Source organism: Oratosquilla oratoria, chromosome 31, assembly GCF_046742065.1.
Source record: "Oratosquilla oratoria isolate Oo_2021 chromosome 31, ASM4674206v1, whole genome shotgun sequence".
Classification (NCBI taxonomy): Eukaryota; Metazoa; Arthropoda; class Malacostraca; order Stomatopoda; family Squillidae; genus Oratosquilla; species Oratosquilla oratoria.
In genome coordinates this window covers 19,686,385-19,709,127 of record NC_134807.1, presented here as the reverse complement: position 1 = coordinate 19,709,127, position 22,743 = coordinate 19,686,385, and the positions used below count along the sequence as shown (strand labels likewise).

Sequence of the window (22,743 nt, the reverse complement as noted above, 5' to 3'; positions counted from 1 at the left end):
GAAGAAGAATTCGAAGAACTCGAAGAAGAACTCGAAGAACTCGAAGAAGAAGAACTCGAAGAAGAACTCGAAGAAGAAGAAGAACTCGAAGAAGAACTCGAAGAAGAAGAAGAACTCGAAGAACTCGAAGAAGAACTCGAAGAAGAAGAAGAAGAACAACAACAACAACAACTCGAAGGACTCGAAGAAGTTCTCAAAGAAGAACTCGAAGAAGAATTCGAAGAACAACAACTCGAAGAAGAACTTGAAGAAGAACTCGAAGAAGAAGAAGAACTTGAAGAAGAAGAAGAACTCAAAGAAGAAGAAGAAGAAGAACTCGAAGAAGAAGAACACGAAGAGGAAGAAGAACGAATGAAGAAGGAGGCTAGAAAGGAACGGAGAGAGGCCAATGCAAAAGATTTAACAATTCGCAAAGTTTTGAAACAAGAAAAGCAAGTAAAAAAAAGTTATTACTTAAAGGAAAAAAAGAATTTAAAAAATATAAAAAGGGTATTTTGAACGGAAATTTAACACCAGCACAAATCGCCTATATAGATGACTTGCGAGAACAGCTAGATGTTGACAAGAAATAAAAAGCAATATGATTTTGATATTTTATTTTCCAAAAAAGGGGCGTAGCCCAGGGCGCGCAGCGCCGCAGGCCAAGGCCCCCGGCGTAGCCGGGCCGGCGCAGCCGGTGGGCTTGTAGCAAAATAAAAATAAATAAAATATTATAATAATGATAATAATAATGAAACAGTGTTTGTCCACGACGCAGGCATTGTTTATCTATTTATTTTTACTACTTTGTCGATGTGGTCTTAATCATGATTTCATATCTAGGTCACCCCAAGGGCTTCGATATTTCTTACTTATGCAATCCTGAACAAAGATGCAGACTGCATGTATCCAATTCTGACAAGCCCTTGTAAAACACTGCATTTTATTATGTTTAAATCCACTAGCCATGTTGATTCTATGGACAGTGTTGGACTTGTTTTTTTTCTGGTATTACGACATCATCTGGAAACATGTTTCTACTGCTGTCTATTCAATTTCATTGACAATTGATATAAAATAAGAACCTAATAGGTGACGTCACTAACTGACGTGTCACATTATCATTGGTGATGTCCCCATCGTGACCGTTTTCTTTGATCGCTTCCTCTTCTCTATACCTGGAATCTTTGCACACCGTTAAACATAGGTGTTCGTTCACTAACTGAAATGGGTTTTGCGAACTTTTAATATAGTAAGGCTGCACCCCGGACTTGAGTTTGTAAACCATGGTACATGTATCCACCAGGAAAGGGATCGAAAATACAAACACCAGAAAAAAGAAGAAAAATAAATGGGTTGTCACGCCTCATACCCTCACGAGACCGTAGCCATCTTGGTCTCCCAGTTTTCACGCCTGTCTCTTGACCATCGTTGCCAGATGATTTAATGGAGAGTTTTAATCTGTGTCTTTATTGCAGGGAAACTCACTTTGTCACGGAATTTCGAGGTTTTGTATTCAATATTTGGCAGGTCCTTTTATGCCTGTTAATTTCTGTGGTCCATTCATCTGTCTGACTATGTCTTTCCTTTCGTACCCGTGTGCAACTATAATGCAATGTTCAATTTATCCTATCTCATTCTAATAAGAACTTAACTTTGTAAGTTTCCAATTAAGGGGACTCCACCCTAATTTCGAAGAATTTGTCGTTCATTTGTTGTTCGCAGCTTCGTGTCGTCTGTAAACATTCACTTCTAACCACTTCTACTGTAAACTGAGTTTTTTTTTCTGAGATCAAACCGACTCAAACCGCTTGTGAATACACACACACACACACACACATATATATATATATATATATATATATATATATATATATATATATATATATACAGTATATATATATATGAGACATTCTGACAGGTTGACGTAAGCGGAGTAGGAAACACAGGAGTCTTAGTCTTGAGTTTATTCCTGACTAGTTTCGCAGGTATGTATGCCTGATTCCTTTGAAAAAGCATACAAAGGATTACAAAGGCAAAGCATGCCGACAGGAGACCTTTTGATCCATATCTAGGTCGGATGCAAAAAAAAAAAAAAAAATCATATTAAAACTATAACAATGTAAATAACAATTAAAATACATAAATAAATGCATTGGTATAGTTGAATAACAAACAAACAGGTAAATAGTAAATGATAATAAATTGACATATAACTAATAATAAATGAAAATCAGACAGACAAATTATAACAAAACAAAAACAAATAATATAACATAAATTATAATAATTACAGCATCTTACTTAGGTATTTATCTAAATGATTCTTAAAGCTTCGAACTGAACTACATTGCACTACCTGTGCAGGAAGTTTATTCCATTCATTAACTACACGGTTGGCAAAGTTGTTTCTACCTACTTCCAAATTGAATCTATTTCCGGACAGTTTGAGACCATTGTTTCTTGTCTGATTCTCATTCAATGTGAAAATTTGGTCACTTTTGATGTTGTCAATTCCCTTTAAAATCTTAAAGACCTGTATCAAGTCACCTCTGAGTCTACGCTTTTTTAGGGAAAACAGATTCATGTGCTTAAGTCGATTTTCGTATGATTTATTTTTGATATTTGGAATCAGTTTTGTGGCTCGCCGTTGTACTTTTTCCAGTCTGTCAATGTCTTTAATGAGATTCGGTGACCATACGGAAACAGCATATTCCAAATGTGGACGAACTAACGATTTATATAGCTTGTTAATGAGTGATGGACTTTTGAAATCAAAAGATCGCGCAATCAATCCCAGAATCTTATTTGCTTTCTCAGAGGCTGAAATACACTGCTTGGATGATTTGAGGTCGTTACTGATAATTACGCCGAGATCTTTTTCACTATCCACTTTTGTTAACGAATTTCCAAATAACTTGTAATCGTACTTGCTGTTATTTTTACCTATGTGCATTACCTTGCATTTACTTGTGTTAAATTTCATTAGCCACTTTTCAGACCATTGCTGTAATTTATCTAAATCTTCTTGAATATCTAATTGGTTTGAGTGATCATTTGCCACTCCGCACAGTTTTGTATCATCAGCAAATTTGGAAACAGTAGATTTTAGTCCATGGTCTATATCATTTATATATACTATGAATAGAAGTGGCCCAAGAACGGAACCCTGAGGAACTCCACTTGCAACACTTTTCCATCCAGAAGTTTTTCCATTTAAAACAACTCTCTGTTTTCGACCTTTCAACCAATTACTAGTCCAACCTAATAGGCTACCACTTATTCCATGCAAAGCTAATTTAGTAAGTAGTCTTTCGTGTGGGACGGTATCAAAAGCTTTTGCAAAGTCTAGATATATTAAATCTATATTGTTTCTTTTGTCATAATTCGAGACAACTGTGTTGTAGAATTCGAGTAAGTTAGTCACGCAAGAACGTTTCCGTCTGAAACCATGTTGGCTATCATTTATCAAACGGTTACTTTCTAAATGATGTTCGATAGCATCTCTGATGATAGTTTCCATTATTTTTCCTACGATCGAAGTCAAACTAATAGGCATATAGTTATTTGGTTTCTTTTTGTCACCTTTTTTGAATATGGGAGTAACGTTAGCTAGCTTCCATTCTCTTGGGACATCTCCGGATATGATGGATTTCTTGAAAATAATTTCTAATGGAACAACAATCTCATTTTTCATTTCCTTTAAGATTCTTGGATGCCAATCGTCAGGCCCTGGTGTTTTATTAACTTTGAGTTTGTCTATACACCTTTTAATTGTTTCTTTTGTTATATTTACCGTAGTGAGTAAGTTTACCCCAGACTTTTCACAGGTTTCAGTTTGGAATTCACTTTGAGGTGTTTCGTTTACGAATACCGAGCTAAAATAATTGTTTAAGAGATTACACATTCCTTCATTTGAATATTCAAGTTGACCGTCAGCAGATAATAGTGGACCAATGTGATTCCTATCAACCTTTTTATCTCTAATGTAACTATAGAATTCTTTGGGATTCTCTTTGGATTTCTCAGCGATGTTCATTTCGTATTGTCGTTTTCTTTTTCTTATTGTCTTTTTTAAATCTCTCTGTATTGATACATAACTTTCATAGTCATTAGATGCACCCGAGCACTTATATTTCTTATAAGCCTGTCTCTTTTTAGCAATACTTTTTTCAGTTTCTTTGTCGAGCCACTTTGGGCGAGCCTGATTTGGGGACGTCTGTCCTTAAAAGGAATGTAAGTTTGAATCATCTTAGTGAGCGTATTTTGAAATATTTCCCACATCTGATCTACAGGCCTTTCGTTTAATTTTTCCTCCCAATCTGTAAGCTGAAGCTCCTGACGTAGTTCTATGAACTGAGCTTTACTGAAATCGGGTATTTTAGAAGCACAAGTATCTATTCTAAAATTGTTTAGGAGTTTGAATCTGACTAAGTTGTGATCGCTATTTGCAACAGATTCACCGACTTCTACATCAGTTGCCATGCTTTCGCGGCTAGTGATCAATAAATCGAGTAAGTTTCCATATCTTGTGGGCTCTTTTACATGCTGAATTAAGTAATTGTCACCAAGAAAATCAATCAAGCGACTACCTATATGGCCATGTTCAAGGGTCATCCAATCAATGTCAGTAAAATTGAAATCACCCATTATCAATAAATCCCGGTTGCAGAAACTAGACAGTTCTTGAAATAACAGTTTGTCGTCTGCTAATGATAATGTCTTTGGCCTATATATTACACCTATATTAATTTTTTGTCCATTTGTTTGGGTTAACTCAACCCACAAACTGTCATATGCATCCTGTTTCACTTTCTCTAAAACACAAGAATGAACATTGTTTTTAACGTACAATAGAACACCCCCACCTTTCTTGTGGTTTCTATCCTGATGAAAGTGTTTAAATCCCGCAATATTAAATTCAGCTTCGAACTCTGTACCATTTAACCATGTCTCAGTTATTCCTATCATATCGAGATTTTCGCTTTTGACATACGCCTGTATTTCTTGAAATTTGTTCCTAATACTACGAGCATTAAAGTACATAGTTTTAAGAAACTCCTGATTATTTCTTTTTGACACATTTTGAGTTTCAATATCATGTCTTATATTATCATTTTGTTTTTTTATTTATGCCTTGCTCTATATTATTATTATTTGGTCCTTCATTGACATTCAATGCCTCATTAACATTTCTCCTATCAAAATTAACATTTCCCCCATCACGGACATCTGGTCGATTACGGTCATCCGATCTATTTTGTACATTTTGTCCCCCTACGTCACCGTGATTCACGCCGGCCTCCCGTCGTTCAGTGACATTATGTCCGGCATCCCTTTCTAAAATTATATTTTGTCCTCCAGTGACATTATATCCTACCGTGATATTTTTTCCTCCACTATAATTACATCCCATCGTGATCTTTTGTCTTCCACTGTCATTACATCCTATCTTGATATTTTGGCCTTCATTGACATTCTGTCCGGTATCTCTTCCTAAAATTATATTTTGTTCTTCACTGACATTATATCCTACCGTGATATTTTCTCCTCCATTATCATTACATCCTATCGTGATATTTTGTTCTCCACTATCATTATTTCCCATCGTGATCTTTTGTCCTCCACTGTCATTACATCCCATTGTGACATTTTGTCCTAAGACATTACATCCTAATGTGTCATTTCGTCCTCTAGCGATATTACATCCTATCATGATATTTTGGCCTTCATTGACATTCTGTCCGGTATCCCTTCCTAAAATTACATTTTGGCCTTCAATGACATTATATCCTACCGTGATATTTTCTCCTCCATTATCATTACATCCTATCGTGATATTTTGTTCTCCTTTATCATTACTTCCCATCGTGATCTTTTGTCCTCCACTGTCATTATATCCCATTGCGACATTTTGTCCTATGACATTATATCCTAATGTGACATTTCGTCCTCTAGCGACATTATATCCTAAAATTATATTTTGTCCTATACTGGTACATTGTTCTACATTAATGCTATACTCTACACTGTTTCCCAAGTACATTCTATTTCCCCTTCCCTTTGGCCTTCTACCCTTCTACCCTTCTACCTGCGAAACTAGTCAGGAATAAACTCAAGACTAAGACTCCTGTGTTTCCTACTCCGCTTACGTCATATATATATATATATATATATATATATATATATATATATATATATATATATATATTCCTTTTAGCTCGTTTCCAGACATGCCCATGTAGCAATTTCTTCAGATGAACAGAATTATTCATTTTCTAAAGAACCAAGACTTATCCCAGAACTGATCTTTGAGGAAATTTCGTCATTTTACTCTTCTTCAACAATATAACTATTTAAAATTGCCATTACGATCTTTTCCATTCCTTCCTTCCCCGTTTTCCTCCGTAAGAAAATTTTCAATAAAAATAACCCCTTCATCGGATTTTTGGTCAACAATTCCGTCACCATTTTCTCTGTCGTTGTACCCCTCTATCCCATTTTCTATTGCTGTTAATGTACCTTATATCAAAACATAAATATTTTACCCTTTGCCATTTCTTATACTCTCTCATCATGCCGTTCATTTTCTTTTATACTTTTCCGTTTTCTGGTACCACACAACTCTTCTACATACCTTATTTCTTAACTAATCCTATTTTATTTTTAGTATTCCTAAAACGTCCATGAAAACGAACGACAGAGAGGTAAATTGAAGTAGCACAACGTTTGGATTAGGCAGCGAATGTGTGCAAATAACAATGAGAAAGCCAGAGCCGGATAAGGAATGTTTTGTGGGCCAAAGAGCAGAGGGCACATGGTGAGGGCAAGTGGGGCGCACAGGGTCGGCGATGCGATACAAGCAAGATCGAGAGACCGAGTGAGACGCTGGGGTTGCAAGGGCTTCACCAACGAAGACAGTCAAGAGTTCGTTTGAGTAAACACGACTTCGGTTACAACATATTATTTTCAAATACCAAATTATCTTTCAGTCATATTGTTGAAATGTTCTTAGAGAAGTTTAGGTTTCTGTAAGCGAATATTCTAGTTATACAAATAGAGCTATGGTGTAGGATGAAAAATAACCCTTTATGGCGTGTGATTAAGGGATGACTTTAATTGTTGGATTTTCGCTGTCTGGTGTACGGGCGATACCCCCCAGGCGGTCAAAGAAACGGGACGGGAAGGAGGTGGGTGGGAAGGAGGTGGGAGGGAGGGAGGGAGGGAGAGGGTGAGAGAGGGAGGAAGAGGATGAAGAGGAAGAGGAGGGGCACTCACGGAGGGAATGTAGGGACAAGGGCGAGTCTGAATCCTGAGCTGGTGGGGTGGAGATGAAAAACATTAATCTCGAGCTCGCTTGATAACATACGAAGTCTACACTCTGCAGAACTTGACTATCTCTTCACGATCTCTTACCATAGTCGTTAGTCCTGAAACAACATTCTTCTCATCTTTCAAAGCCATGGTAATACTAATTCACAGTAGAAATAACGACGGTAATAATAAAATTATTATAATAATAACAATAATAATAGTAATAGTAACGAAGGTAAAAAGTGAACGACTTCTATTGGCAAACTATTTCTAAATCTCAAAGATTTTTTCTCCAAGTTTACGTTACCGAATCAGGCTGAGAAAGCCTCGACACTAGTAGACGGGGAGATGACGTGAGAAGATCAGAAAAGGTGAAACAAAGAAAAGAAATATAAGAAGGAGAAGGCTACGGAAGAGAGGGAGAAGATCGGAGGAACGAAATGAGTAATTGAAATGGGACGGGGTGGGTAAAGCGGAAGAGGAAGGAGAGGAGGAGGAGGAGGAGGAGGAGGAGGAGGAGGACAGGAAGAGGGAGGAGGGAAAGAAAATATAAGTGCTTGGAGAGTTAGGGGAAGCTAGAGACGGATATCGTTTATTTACATCCGATGTAAACACTTGCCGCTCTGCTGTCGCACACTGGCTCTGCTCCAGAAGAAGATTTTTTTTTTCTTTTCTTTTTTTTTTCTGAAACAAAAGCTCATAAAGCGTGATAGGACCAGATGTGGGGTGGGAAGGCAGCGCGGGAGTCAGTATATGGGCATAGGGGAAGAGGATGTATGTTTTCAAAGCCAGGGAGAAGCCGGGGCCGATAGGAGAGATAGAGGTGTAAAGGCTGTTTCCTGTCACCGTTTCGCGCTCTTTATACGGCAGGAGAATATTTGGATCTTCTGATTTCGCGTTTGCCTGAGACGTTCTCCTTCCGAAGTTGAGTTCGGGTTAGGACTTCGTCGGATTCTGTAGGACTATTCTGGGTCGACTCTCACCACGATCGAGTTACACAACAAGAATCAGTTTCCGAGCGTTCACGAGTACCGTTCTGCCCTTTCTACGAATGTCTTAAACATCACCCTCATTGCGAAAACAACATGAAAATACCTTAACAGAAAACCAACTCTTGAAAATAGTGTCCATTGCTCCGATGCCTTCAAGACCTTGACTAAACAAACTGATTTATCTAAAGTAAACAAATAAAGAGACGGCGAGTGGTATATGGGGGTTGCCATATTTGCCAGGGTTGCCATGTCCTCCTTCCCTCCAGAGCCCCTTGAAGGGGGACCTGAGTACTCGGGGAAGGAAAGCGTAAAGTCTCAATGGTCCTCTTGTACTACGCCGTATGCCACGCACAATCCCGTTGCTAGGCAACTAGGGGACCAGCATTTTTCTGTGGTTGTGCACGTGTCTGGTAACCGCATGGGGATTTCGGTCATGTTCGAATCCTGACCACGGTGCAGAGGTTAGGAAGGGGACCTATTCTGAGTAATGACCCCCTACCGTTGCTCACCTAGGACCTGAGGTGACCTCGGTTTCCTCCGCCGGGTATCGTCAGTGCTAATAGTGGTAAACTATGGGCAAAGTCTCCCCTGTGTTCATGCATGGATTGTTTCGGACTACTTGCAAGGTCGAGGAAAAAAAAAAAAAAAAAAGCCAACTCGTGTATATTACAAAAGTCCAAAGGAGGAGCAAGCCGACTGGAGACCTTTTGGTCCAAAATAACTAGGTCGAATGCGGAAAAATATAAATAAATAAATAAATTAATTAAAATAAATAATAAACAAAATAAAGTCAAATGATAAAAAAGTAAATGGTAAATAATAAATGGATAAATAATCAAATAAATATTAATACACAGACAAACAATAAACAAATAATAACAAACAAACAAATTACAGCATCTTGCTTAGGTGTTTATCTAAATGAATCTTAAAGCTTCGAACTTAACTACATTGCACTGCCTCAGCAGGAAGTTTATTCCATTCATTAACTACACGGTTGGCGAAGTTGTTCCTACCCACTTCCAAATTAAATATCCTTCCTGACAGTTTGAGACCATTGTTTCTTGCTTCTAGCACTCTATCCAGTTGCGACTTACAAGGAAAATGCTGAGCTCGTGGGGTCCTGTTTCCGTAAAAAGAAAAAGAAAATCTAAAACATGTGACAAACAGAACGAAATGAAAGATCAGATTTCGGATATTAAAGTACAACAGTACTGGACTTCCTGTTTATCGCACGCTGGCTGGCAACTACTACGGACGCACCCTACGCTTTGATAAACAAACAAAAAGATAAGTGTACGAATAAGTAGATACATAACAAAATGAACGACAAAGCGCACGCACGCACACACAACATTGAGCTCTCATACGAAGGGTAATAGTTGTCGATCACGAGTCCAACACGTGATTCAAGACCATGGTTTATCACACACGCGTGTGCGCGCGCACACACACACAGTGATAAACAAATTGGCCTATTTGCAATTAATAGGCCTTCCCTTATCGGCTGATACCAATTGACGGAGCGGAGACTGTTCATAATACAATTATGCACTGTAGTATGAGAATACGTATTGTAATTAATCATAGGTATTTTAATGTAGTATTTCATAACTAACGACAATTATGGAGCTACTCTTTGAGACCATACGAAGAAAGTTATGGAACATATAACTCGTTTCAGTTGTCTTTCAAATACAGTAATCAAAATCCGGCCGTTGCTAAAAATGATAAAACGGATTTTACCGTATTTTCTTCTTCCTATTTTTCCATGTTAAAATAACGGGGTTGCGTAGATCAGCACGTTCTAGCAAAGGGAACGAGATTAGACTAAACTCGTGGGGTTCTAACAGTGGTTCCCAAACTAGGGGCGCCACCCCCCCCCCCCGAAAGGCGTGAGAAGGATCCAAAGGGGGCATGAAATCTGCCAAAAATATTGTGTTTAATATGAATATTGGTCATTCCAAGATTCTACCGTTACATACGTGCAAAGTATAATTCTATAAATCACCCCAACCCGTTTTCTAATATAGATAAATAGAAAAATAGAAATAGTTATAAGATAGTTTGTGATCCACTGAAATAGACCGTTTCCTATATGTATATATATATATATATATATATATATATATATATATATATATATATATATATATATATATACATATATAATCTTTAATGTATTTCTACATGTTGAATCCGATAAGTCTTCCGAATTTCTGTCACGGCTTTCTTGGTCCAGTATACGTGTCCATTAATAATAACATAAAAGGAAAAATACAATAATGGCCGATTACCAAACCGATTAATTGGCCAAAAAGCCGATACCGATTAATCGGTAAAATAGCCGATTTGGCAGATTAACTGCCGATTAATCGATGCAGCTCTACTCGACACAAAATTGAATTTCGACGAGCAAAGACGGCGAGCAAACGAATAAAACAGTCCGGCGTCAGACAGAAGAAAAAATACGAGGTACATCACTATAGGAGAGTTAAAAGTGAATGTGCAGAGCACAAAGGGCAGCTGCACAACTGGAGAGAAGGAACACATGAATGAAGTGACACACACACACACACACCACGTGGCGCTTCTGTGAAGCCTAATCCGTTTCCTCTGACTTATGGCTGTGCCTGGTAACCATTAAAGATCGAACTCGTATCAGTAACGGCTTTTAAAAAGTTAAAATCGCTTGCCATCTTCCATAAAATAATCTATAAAAAGTTCAGTGGGAAAGGGAAGAGGGAAGGGGAAAGGTTAGAGGGAGGGGAAATGGAAGGGGAAGGGGATGGGGATGGGGGAGGGAAAGGGGAAGGAGAAGAGGGTAGAGGAAGGGGAAGGAGAAGGGGGAAGGAGAAGGGGGAAGGGGAAGGAGAAGGGGGAAGGGGAAGGAGAGGAGGAAGAAGGGGAAGGAAAAGGGGGCGTTCAATGTACCTTTGAGGGGAAGAGACCCTTCTCATGGGTCAAGAGGCCAACTCTATATTTTCAGATTCCTTCCTGTTTTCTTGCAAAACAAGACCGCGTGTTCATGTTCAAGGTCTCGAAGATCGAAGGCTCTGTCGGGGCCTTGACCCGAGGGGCACATTCCAGCTGACTAAAATAGTTCGTGAGAACTACACCAGGATCCAGTACTCGCCCCTCGGCTGAATAAAATCGCCCGGAGATAACCGGGACATTTTTATCGAGTTTCCCATCGTGACGAACGTGTCCAGTGTCGATCCTTTCATGACAGTGGCAATGATCACGCGTCTAGTCATCATATCGAAGGTCAGTGTTTAGTACATGTAAGATATGGAGAAAAGGGTGGAGGAAGAGAGAAATTACTGGTGCACGGAGGTAAAGTCACGCACTTAAAGGATGGCACTTATTTGTAACGTTCAAAGTTATTTGATGAATTAAATAGTGACGTCGAAGCAGACTTGGCTTTGTGGGTGTACAAGGAACCCAAATGGGAGTCCCTTGGTGTAGCTTAAATAACCAAGTGTAATTAATTGGAAGAAAAGAAGAAAAACTATATCTCCGTTTTAATTCATCCCATCAAGAAACTTTACTAACTTGTTACAGGAGATTTGGTGGAAACATACTTAAGAGAAGGAAGTGGCATGGGGCCTACAGATGAATAACGTGACTGAGGAATAACTGAAAGTGTTAGTGGCAGTGGACCTAACAGCGACGATGTGACCTCTCACGAATAAGGCATCCAGGCCTCTTCTTATCGTAGTTACAACTCGAGAAATGACCTCGCAACAACCTCCCTTCCCCCACCCAGAATAATTAGCTTAGTGTTGTTGCACTGGGGTGGGACTCAGAGTAAGTGAAGCGGCCCTGCTGTGGATGTGCTGTGCCTTGCTGCATTGCTTCCGACGCGTGGGCAGGAGGCAGGGATGAACGAGGAGCTGAGAGAGAGAGAGAGAGAGAGAGGCAGAAGGTGACGAGACGGGGAGAAGAGTGGAAAGATGACAGAGTTGGTGCAGAGTCGAGGAACAGGGAGATAAGACAACCGAGCGAAACTAATATAAAAAAAAAAAAAAAAGGAACAGGGAGATAAGACAACCGAGCGAAACTGAAAAAAAGAGGAATAAGGTAGACTCTGGGAAGCACATTTCTACCATCCCTTCTCTCTGGAACTGTCCTTGTTCACAACCGACTCTTCGGCTAGTGTCCCAAAGGATGGTGACGCTGAGTATCACTTACGAAACGCAATTATATCCTGGCTAATCACAACCTCTTTGCAACTGAGGGCAGACTCTCTTCATCCAATGCGCGTCATTCGAAAACGATTGTGATTGGCCAGGGAAGAAAGGGGGCGTAGCCAATTTCGCCTCAGAAAACTACGATGACCTCAGTGAAATAGTACAATATTATTTCATCAATTTATGAAAGTTTCAAACGTCTTTTCCTTCGGAAATTGAAGCTAGCGCGTTGAGTAAAAAGAAAAAAGTAAAATCTATCCACGAGTTTTGTTTTTCTATCGCTAACGATTAATTCGCTTTCAGTCTAATCCCATGTCGATCCCGTGAAATTCTTTACGAATTTTGTTCTGGCTGCCGTCAGACGATTTTATTCGTCGTTTGGTCCCTCCCTTCCATGTCTACTGAAACGAATTCCACGTTAAATATCTTATGACTAAAGCAATACATATTTCGTTTTAATAAATCACCAGTTTTTATTGTTCATTATCATCATTAGTTTTAATAAATCATCTCAGTTTTATTGTTTCCACTGGATCGAACGGTGAACCTTGAAGAATTCTGATCTAGCTAAGGCCAAGCGAATTAATTCAACTCAGGGGAAAATGTCTGAGCACTGAAGGGTCACTCGAATCGACTGTTGTCAAGGTCGACCGACATCTCTAAGAGGTCCTCGATCAATCTCTATCTCCATTTATCTTTATTTATTCATTTATTTATTTGTTTATTTATTTATTTTTACGTTTGCGAGGAGTGCGTGGAGAACGCGTATCCTCATATGGTAGGAGTATTTGATCAATCTATGCAATGGCGGGCTGAGACAAGGCTTGGTTGTGAAAGCATTCTATCTGCTTTAGAGGACAGATCTCGGTTAAATGGAAAAATATTTCATACATCAATGACCTCATTCGACTTGGATGTCTACTTTGTCTGTCGCCAGGCGATTTAATTCAGTTCTGTGGAATGCCCTGCCTGGACTTCGGTTACGATCTTTTGCTTATCAAATTTTCAAATGTTAAATTGCTCTTCCGTCATAGAGTAAGAAGCTGATTGATAAAACTAAGAGAAGTTAGACCTAAAATACGAATGTTATACACATTGTTGAGATGTTCTTACGAAAGCCTTGAATATTGTAACCGAAGTCGTTTCTAAAGCGAAATAGCAAAAGCAAATAGCATGCTAGCGAAAAATGTCTAGTGTGCCGCCACCTACTTCAGGAAAAAACGCAAGAGTAACAAATCGTGATACAAATGTAGCTTTCACTTGAGTCGTTCCTATCTAACATTGCAAAAGGAAATTATTAAAACAATAGAGAGAGAGAGAGAGAGAGAGAGAGAGAAAAGAAATTGTAGTCACACATTACAACGCATCAGCTTCGCAATGTTTCGTCATTTATATTTATGTAGCCACCCACGCTGCGCATCCCTCAAGGATCCTCCGACAGTTTTTATGGTCTTTAAACTTTCCACCTCACAATATTTTCTAGCAAAAGGCACACTATTTTATTCAGCTGAAGGAAGACTGAACCCACACCTCTGTTTAAATAAAATTGCCCGACTTTAGCCTGAAATAATAGTTAAATAAGTTATTATGAGGACAATAGGCAAACCCGCGTGTGTTGACACAGTTTTCCGTTGGAATTGAAGCGACATGACGTCACGCCCGAAAATGCAAAATAGAATGTCTTTGCTAATATGCAAGTTTTCTTTGTGTTTATCTCCATGGAACATGGTAGCTCATAGATTTTTCAGGCTACGACCAAATAATTTAGCCTTTGCCCATAATATACATTAAATACCTAATAATAGTTAAAGTCATCTCTTCAAAATCCGTCAACACCCTTTCCTCTATCTCGAAGAGCTAACAATTGGCAAATGCTACCTTCCCACTTCCTACAAGTCCTAAGTACACTATTGACACTAATGACAGACCGCAACCTAACCTTACTTTCCTGGGAAATCTACGAGATGCCCGTTCATTTTATAATAATAACTATCAATTATTATTATTTTGTCCACCCACAACAGCTAACCAAGTGATCTCCCAGCTGTGCCCCAGCCTAAGCTGTGACACGAGATACCACAGAGCCAGCTGTGAAAAGGTCACGGCAGCATCAGCTGTAACTGTGACATCATCACACGGCCAACCAGCGATATCAAACTGATTTTTTTTCGCATTTGTCGAAGGCAACTTAAATTATGACAATATGTTTCGATTTAACGTCGCAAACTCACCCTATCAATAAGCTGGAGCACTACCCCTTATAGTGGACTTTGAAGCGTGAAATCCGATGAAACATGCCATTGGTCCAACTCGCTGGCGGCATAGTTCGAACAGCCATCCCCTCGACCTCTGTCACAAGTAGCGACACTAACTCGCTCGACCAGCGAGCACCCAAGAAAATAATAATGTTTTAGATTTTTTTTAATAGCGACAAAAGGTTTTATTCAGCCGAGGGAAACCTCCAGCAGTATAAGGCTTAAGTAAGCCATCATTATCATACCATCTGAAGACAACATTGGACCAGCTGCTGAGGTCACCATCTGTTTACGAGGCACGATATCATGCAAAATGCACCAATGTGACGGCTGCACCAGCTTTGCATTGAAACATCACATAATCTTTACTGCCGTCACTATAATAAAAATAATATGCAGTCGTGGCAATAATTAATCAAAATAAATACATAATTATACAAATAAATAACTAGTATGAGAAAACCAAACAAATAAACTAAATGTAATGCATGCAGTCGACTGGATGTATAAACCTTCGCCAAGTTAGGCGCTGCCATCGAGCCAGCTGCACAGAGGCAGCTGTTCTACTTCTGTCAATTCTACTCTTGCATCACGGTAACCAACTCCTCTGCCTTTTCCATTCTCTCCCTTCTTAATTCCCGTTCATTTTTTTCATGCATCACCCTTTCCATTGTAACCAAGTGTGTTTGTCACTCCGTTTGTGTTTGTCTGTTTATCCCTTCACGCTGGGACCGGCCAGTTCAATGTCTAAAGATGGCGTCGCACTGTATTTGTTTACCGAATAGAATTCGAATAGTTACAAAAATTTGTTTCACAACATTCCAAACTTCCTTATTTTATTTGTCCTAAACTCAAAATTAAGTTTATCAATAAGAAATATAGTCACCCAATATTGTGACTGAAATAGCTTATCGTCATAAGGATCCAAGGGTAAACAAAAACTTCTAAGTGTGACGCTCTTGGTGTTCGCTTTCTCACTCGCCTCTTCGCCCACGGTCTCGCTGGTAGTGGGCGGGCAAACGGACGCGCAGACTAGCAGTTCAGATGCATGCTCTCTTTCGCCTTTAGATTTTTTTCTACATACTTTTTCAAATCCCCGCCAACCTGGACAGTTTATTTTATTCGTTTATTCATTTTTTTTTCAAGACAAAGCTAAAGGTTTATAGGTTCTCATCTCTAACAAAGATCTGAGAGACAGAGAAGGAAAGTCTTCCGGTTCACATGAAGAACTGTCACTCCCAGAACATCGACATGAAGAATCATCACCCCATGAGACCCCGCTTGAAGAATTGTCACCCCAGTACGCCGAACATCAACAGTGGAATAAAGATTAAGTTAGGTTAGGCTGGATGAGAGTTATGCTTATTGTCATCAACTTGTACAACCGAAGAATCGTAAACCCAGGATGGCCCACATGAAAAATTGTCACCCTGTTGACGTCTGAGGTGACGATTCATCATGTGATCCAGACTTCCTAAGTAAGCACGCTGACTACTGACCATGCAGACGACGCTAGAGCTCGCTGTAAGACGGTGTGATCCATCCTTCCTATCATTCAAGCACGATTTTTTTTTATGTTACTGTTGCAAAGTGATTGCTTCATCACAATTTCAAGGATGCATAATTCAATAACTAATCGTGAATACATTAGTCAGGACATGGAGAATTTGATTGCTCTTATTTTTCGTGTGGCATATATTTTCGCTCCTTTTCACTATCCTTTCTTCTCTTATAACGTCACACCTAGGTAATACATTAGATGGTTTCATATTTTTTGTCTGAATGAAGGAGGAAGAAACTGATGGAGGACAATCTCGTCCATCTGGTAAATAGATCCTACATACATACATATACCAAGGCTTTTTCCCCCTTACAAGGGAGGTAGCCAAAAAGGAAAAGGCATAAAATCATCCCCACTCATTCTATCCCTGAATACACTCCACACACCCACCCTCCCTCTCATCTTAGCACCTCCTGGATGACGGGTCATCCCTGCACCTTGTCCACTGCCTGGGTCAGAAGCAGTGTCGCAAGACACAGCACATCCACAGCAAGGCCGCTTCATTAAATCGGGGATCCCCCCCCCCTCTCCGTCTCCCCATGCATGAAGAAGACGGGGGAGAAATCCCTTCGGGCTCTGTCAAAATTTGCTCACACATACTACCTCACCCCCCATCCCCCCGCCCATTCCACCTCTTGCATCACATCATCCATATACAACCATTCTCCATTCACCCCTGTCTTCTGTCCTCTCCCGTCCTTCCTCAACAGACATTCCCCTCTTCCCCAAAGCCCCCTTCACCCCATCCATCCACCTCATCCTAGGACGTCCCCTCATGTTCACTCCCTCCACATCTGCCTTCCATACCTCTTTTACTAGTCTTTCTTCACTCATTCTTTCCATGTGTCCAAACCATCCTAATACTCTTTTACTCTTTCATCAACCCTATCTCCCAACTCCCTTTCCACCCCTGTTCTCCTCCTCACCTCCTCATTTCTCACTCTATCTAGCCTAGTAACCCCCATCATACTTCTCAGACACCTCATCTCAAACACATTCAAACTCCTTCTCTCTTCCTCTCTTATATTCCATGTTTCTGCCCCATACAGTGCTGTTGGCACAATCACTCCTTCATACAGTCTCCTCTTAGCATCCATTCCCAAATGTCTATTCCTCATTACACTTTTTAATCCACCAAGGCATTTACTCGCTTCTCTCAATCTACATTCTACCTCCACCTTTTCCTGCCACATTTGCACCCAAGTATCTAAAACTATCCACTTCCTCCAGTCGCTCTCCCTTAATGCTCACTTCCAGTCTACTGGCAATTAGTAAATATATCATAGTTATATGTGATTTATTCTTTACCGTGGGCTTATGCAGGATTACAAAAGAGAAGCATGCCAACAGGAGACCCATTGGTCCATGTTGGGTCAGATGAGAAAAAAATTAATAATGATAAATTAATAAGTAAATATAACAGCACAAATAATAAAATAAATATATGCATAGGTATAATTAATTAATTAATAAACAGGAAAATACTAAATAATAAAAAATTTACAAATAATAAATGAAAATCAAGCCAATAATAATAAACAGACAAATAATAACAAATAATTCCATCCTTTTTCACTGCTGTCACCGAACCAATCTGGTGTTATATCTGTACTGATGGGTAAAAATGCTGGAAACAAAGATAAATCGCATAAGAACTCGAGACTCGGGAAGGGAGGGGGGGCAAGGTTATTTTTTTTCTACTTAACTAGTCATAGCAATACCTCTGCTTTACTCTATACCAATGTCTCTCAACTTTTTTTTGCCCTTGCACCATTTTCACAGCAAGTCCCGAATGATCCCTCCTCTTCACCGTTACAAATCTGCCTCAATGAATGAAATACAGTATCTATATTTACTGTCAGTAACATCAATGACATTCAAAAACGTGTCTTGTAGTTTGCGTAGATTGTAGCATATGTCGATTACCTTCAGAAAGATCAATATTTCAATTGGGGTCCAATCCCCTCCACCCCAAGGAGAAAGTCCCTGCTCTCTCTCTCTCTCTCTCTCTCTCACGGGATTCAAACCCCCCTTCCCCGACTCCAGCCTTGCGCTGTGTTCCATATCGGCTGATCCTATTGCTCTTAAGATAAAATAAACACTTTTGGAAGAGTACATACAAGGACAAGTGCCCCCGGGCAGAATAAGGATCAACCGAGGTAGGTCATCGTCCTTTGATACCCAGGGTGCCATGGAGATGAATAACAGGGTTTGGTAAAAGTTACATTTCAATAAAGAATAGCACCCGGTATGGACTGGATTCAGGTACTCAGACACATGTCAATATCTAACCTTTTACGTACGTTAAATATCTTATTTTGGCCAAACATAAGCAATTTTATTCAGGTCTGGAGCGCCATTGTAGGTATGGGGTTCACACTATATAGTCGACTTTTCCCACGTTTTAAGAGATGCCGTTGACAACACCCATGTGTGGGCGAAACAGCTCAAGGGGACGGTTTGGGCTTAGCAAGCGTCGACAGTTTGTTCGTTCGAGTGAAAACGATTTCAGTTAAAACATCTCTTTTTTTCAAATCTCCAATTAATTATCAAATAATATTTCCGTCATCCATTGCAAAGCTGAACTGTAAAGAGTTTTTTTTAACCTATACGAATGTTAGACATATTGTTGAAATGTTCTAAGGGAAGTCTAGGTTTCTTAGCGAAGTCATATTCAAGTTATTCGAATGGGGACTGGACGTAGAATGTTGGAGGAAAAATAACCCAGTGTGATAATTCATTCAAGGGTGGAGTCACAACTAGCTGCAACCCACGTACTCACACTACTAAGATTATATCTAGTCAATGTTTCAACCAAATACTTTGCCAAATGATTATATATAACTGCTAAAGACACTGCGAGAAGAGATTGCCTTCGACATAGTAAGGTGGGTAAACCTTTGTTTTATAGGTAGAAAAAAACACATGCAATCCATTTGTAAGATTTGTCATGGTTATTTTTTATGCATAGAACTATTATAAGTACATGTAAACATATACTACGCTCACACTATGATACACATAAAATACTGAAAACAAAAAATATACAAGATGCCAGGTATCAAAATTTGATTCTATTTTATTTTCAAAGTTTCCAAAACATATTTATCTTCAAAAATTATACGACACACTTGCTTTGTATTTTTTTTTAATATTACATACATACTATAGGCCCTATCCCTATTATAACGGGGGTGGCCCAGCCCAGCCACTCAACCCACATCCACTTGTCCCTTTTATCTTAGTTCCTTGAGAATGTATAGGCTACCCCTGCTCCCCACCCACTGCCTGGGTCAGAAGCAATGCAGCAAGACACAGCACCTCCACAGAGGGCCCGACAGCTGAAGCTTGTTTACCCCCAATGCTTCATTACATGGTGACCCTCCCCACTCATCTACTCAAAAATTTGCAGAGCAGGCTAGCCTTCGGGCCGCGTCAATCTATCATCTATTCACAACCAGTCACCACTCACATTTCTCTCTTGCCCTGATAGTGCTAAACAAATGTCTTCATGTACAAATTACTTTTATACGAGCTGTCAGGCACTGAAAGTTTATTCTTTAAATTGTTTTATTTTTACGAATCACATGCTTTCCATTCGTAAATCACGCAACACAAAATACGTATTTACTTTTTAAGAAATTATATTGCTGTAAATCAACCTCATATTGCTAATAAAAGAAATCTACCCATCATCCGTAGTTATTATTATTATTTTTTTTTTTTTGTAGGTTTCAAATTTCTATTCTTTCCATACGCTACAATTATTTTGTAACATTCTAAAATGTTATACAAATACAATACATATGATTATTTTCTCGACTTTTGAGTAGTATTTAACGAGTGCGTTCAAATGCGCATCAAGTATACTTTTTATTATCATAATGAATAAGACAAAAATTCCGACAGTCTAGAAAAAAAATCATATCTTATGGAAAGCACCATGTCAAATTTATTGCGTACTTGATAGTTCCAACGATCGAGAATACATTCAATAAAAGCTTCGGCCTCAAGTGGGTTTTAACTGTCATAACTGCCATCAGTAACTTCAAATACAAAATATAGATGCTTCAGACCAAATGAATCTAACACGAGTTGAATTCCAGCTTTAAACCCCTCCCTCACTGTCACCCTACTATGACCTAATTCTCTTATCCTATGCATGCCCTTCAAAACATAACGAAGGGCACGCCTTGTTCTTACTGACCAAGCCTACCCGCTCCTTACCTTCCTCCCAACGCGAGCAGACAGGTGGATATGGTAATATGGGGTCAGGTTGTTGTTCGTGTTCGGGGTGGTGGTGTTGGTGCAGTTGTTTTTGTTGCTGTTGTTGATGTTGAATAGCTCTAAGATCAGAACAAACAAACCCTATCCCACCAGCCTCTGGTCTAACTCCCAGGTCTTAATCCCCGAGCCCCTGAGAATTAGTAGGAGACTCTGGCGGGGTCCAACAACAAGCCCGCTTCTCACCGACTTCCCCTAGACGCACCCTCCTTCCGTCTCATAAATTCCACTCCCATTGACACTCCCTCCTGGACAACATCCTCCACCAAGGGCTCCGCATATCAAGCCCAAGACACTACCATCTCCACTCATCATCTTCATCCACTTTCGTATTGCGTTCGTGTTGTTTGTTTTTCTTGTTCGTCTTCCAACACGAAAAAGCGAGGTTGTTATTTCAACAATCCCTCCTTCCCCTTCACCTCAAAGATTCATTTGGAGACTCTAAAGCAGGCAGCGAAATAGTGAGCCACCTCATGCATACATTTGACGCCACTGCCAAATAATGCTAACCTAAGAACTGAACATTAAAAAAGGTTCACCTACTGGAGACGCCTGGTTACTGGACACGTCCTCCACAACCGGTGAGCGTGAACTGCAGACATATGGCGAAGTCGCCCCTGTCGGGCTGTGGGCACGGGCAGAGCTCATTGCGAGAATTCACCATATAAATATTGTTTCATTATTTCACTGAATACCTCTCTCAGTATGCAACATATTGATGGATATTAACTGTTATAATTATATAAATGAAACAAAATGTGGCTTGAAGGAAAAGTAAATGTTTCGGGGATAATGCCAAGGAAAATAGATGAAGACGTACGCGTGATGGCAACATCGCCCGTAGTCACAGTAAGAAGGGAGGTCAAAGTCTTCAAAAGTTTCTCTTGAAAACAACGTTAACAGACACGGTGATATATCCAGCACGGCAGACAGATCGTCTGCAAGTGCTGGAGCCGGGCAATCGAAGAGCTCGCAGAGTTACATAAGAAGAGGGCAAAACACGACATCTTGGTGCATCGTGAGTTGGAGACCTCTCCTCATCGATGCTAGGAGGGAGGATTCCTAGAAGACGTGTATGCAGCTGTTCCACAAACAGGGGTGGTTGACGAAGGGTAGGTCCAGATTCCACTTTCTCCACACGCATCATGCCGATGTCGTCAGTAGCAAGCGACAAATGAGAGTAGGCCCGTGACAACGTAAACAAACAAGATCTTTGAATAGTAAGGTCATTTCTGGTGTTCGCCTTTGTCCGAAGTTCCCCCAACCCCTGGTCTCCACTGAAATATGCACTAGAATACGTTAAGACCTGCCAGTTCTCGTGGAATGAAAGAAAATGATGGATAGTAAATGTAAGCAAAGAAACAACGCGTAGTGGCTTCATTTCCAAGCGAAGACGTGACGTCACAACGCGGCGCCCACCTAATGTCACATCTTCAGGCGCGGAGACGTCGCCGCGCGCAACCTTCGCATCTCAAGCAATCATGACATCATTACATTAACGAACTGGACGGGGCAAACAATGTATATACGACACATGCTTTCGCTTCGCACACCATGCAACAGAGCAATTGTCCACGAGCGTATAGAACCCCTAACACGAATAAAATTACTCTGAAATATGCAAATGTAACCTCAGAAGCAATTGCGCGCGCACACATAGTGGCTTTATTCAACTAATAAGAATTGATACCTCGAGTTTCATTGAGTGGAAAACCCGCAGCCCCATAGAGATTGGCAACAGATAAACTTTTATGTCATCTACTAAAAGTATTCGTCGGAGATGAGTACCCCGTGCGTGATAAGATGCAAGAAATGCAATTCTAAAGATGTCCGAAGACAGAGTACCAGCCTTGCATCTCCTGATGGATGTGAAGGCGTTGGCAGGTTTTCAATATATAGACAGACTTATTGATTGTAAACATTACTTGCATATAAACATTCTTTTTTCCAGTGATCGATATCAACCCTTCTAAGATGGGTCTTAGAAGGGCACTTATAAGTTGAACAGAATCACCAGGCTTTAACAAAAGAATTTTTTTTTATAATAATTCTATTAATAGTAATACTATTATGCTGCTATTACTACTACTAGTACTACTACGACTACTACTACTACCACCACTAATAATAATAATAATAATAATAATAATAATGATAATAATAAT

The 22,743-nt window shown here is 39.7% G+C and overlaps 1 protein-coding gene across 3 annotated transcripts in view; it reads right to left on the bottom strand.

Annotated features, from left to right (window-relative positions):
* Positions 1–21,539, bottom strand: part of SPARC (secreted protein, acidic, cysteine-rich) — a 55,738-nt gene extending 34,199 nt beyond the window's left edge. Inside the window, exons 1-2 of one of the 3 annotated variants that reach the window (XM_076213389.1) lie at positions 21,399–21,539; positions 21,118–21,203 (exon numbers count right to left, since the gene is read on the bottom strand). The gene's annotated coding sequence lies outside the window, so the exon portion shown is untranslated. Of the gene's footprint in view, positions 1–20,521; positions 20,693–21,117; positions 21,204–21,398 lie in introns of those variants that run through there. The other 2 variants (XM_076213388.1, XM_076213390.1) reach the window with 2 other exon arrangements.
* Between the last annotated feature and the right edge of the window lie 1,204 nt (positions 21,540–22,743).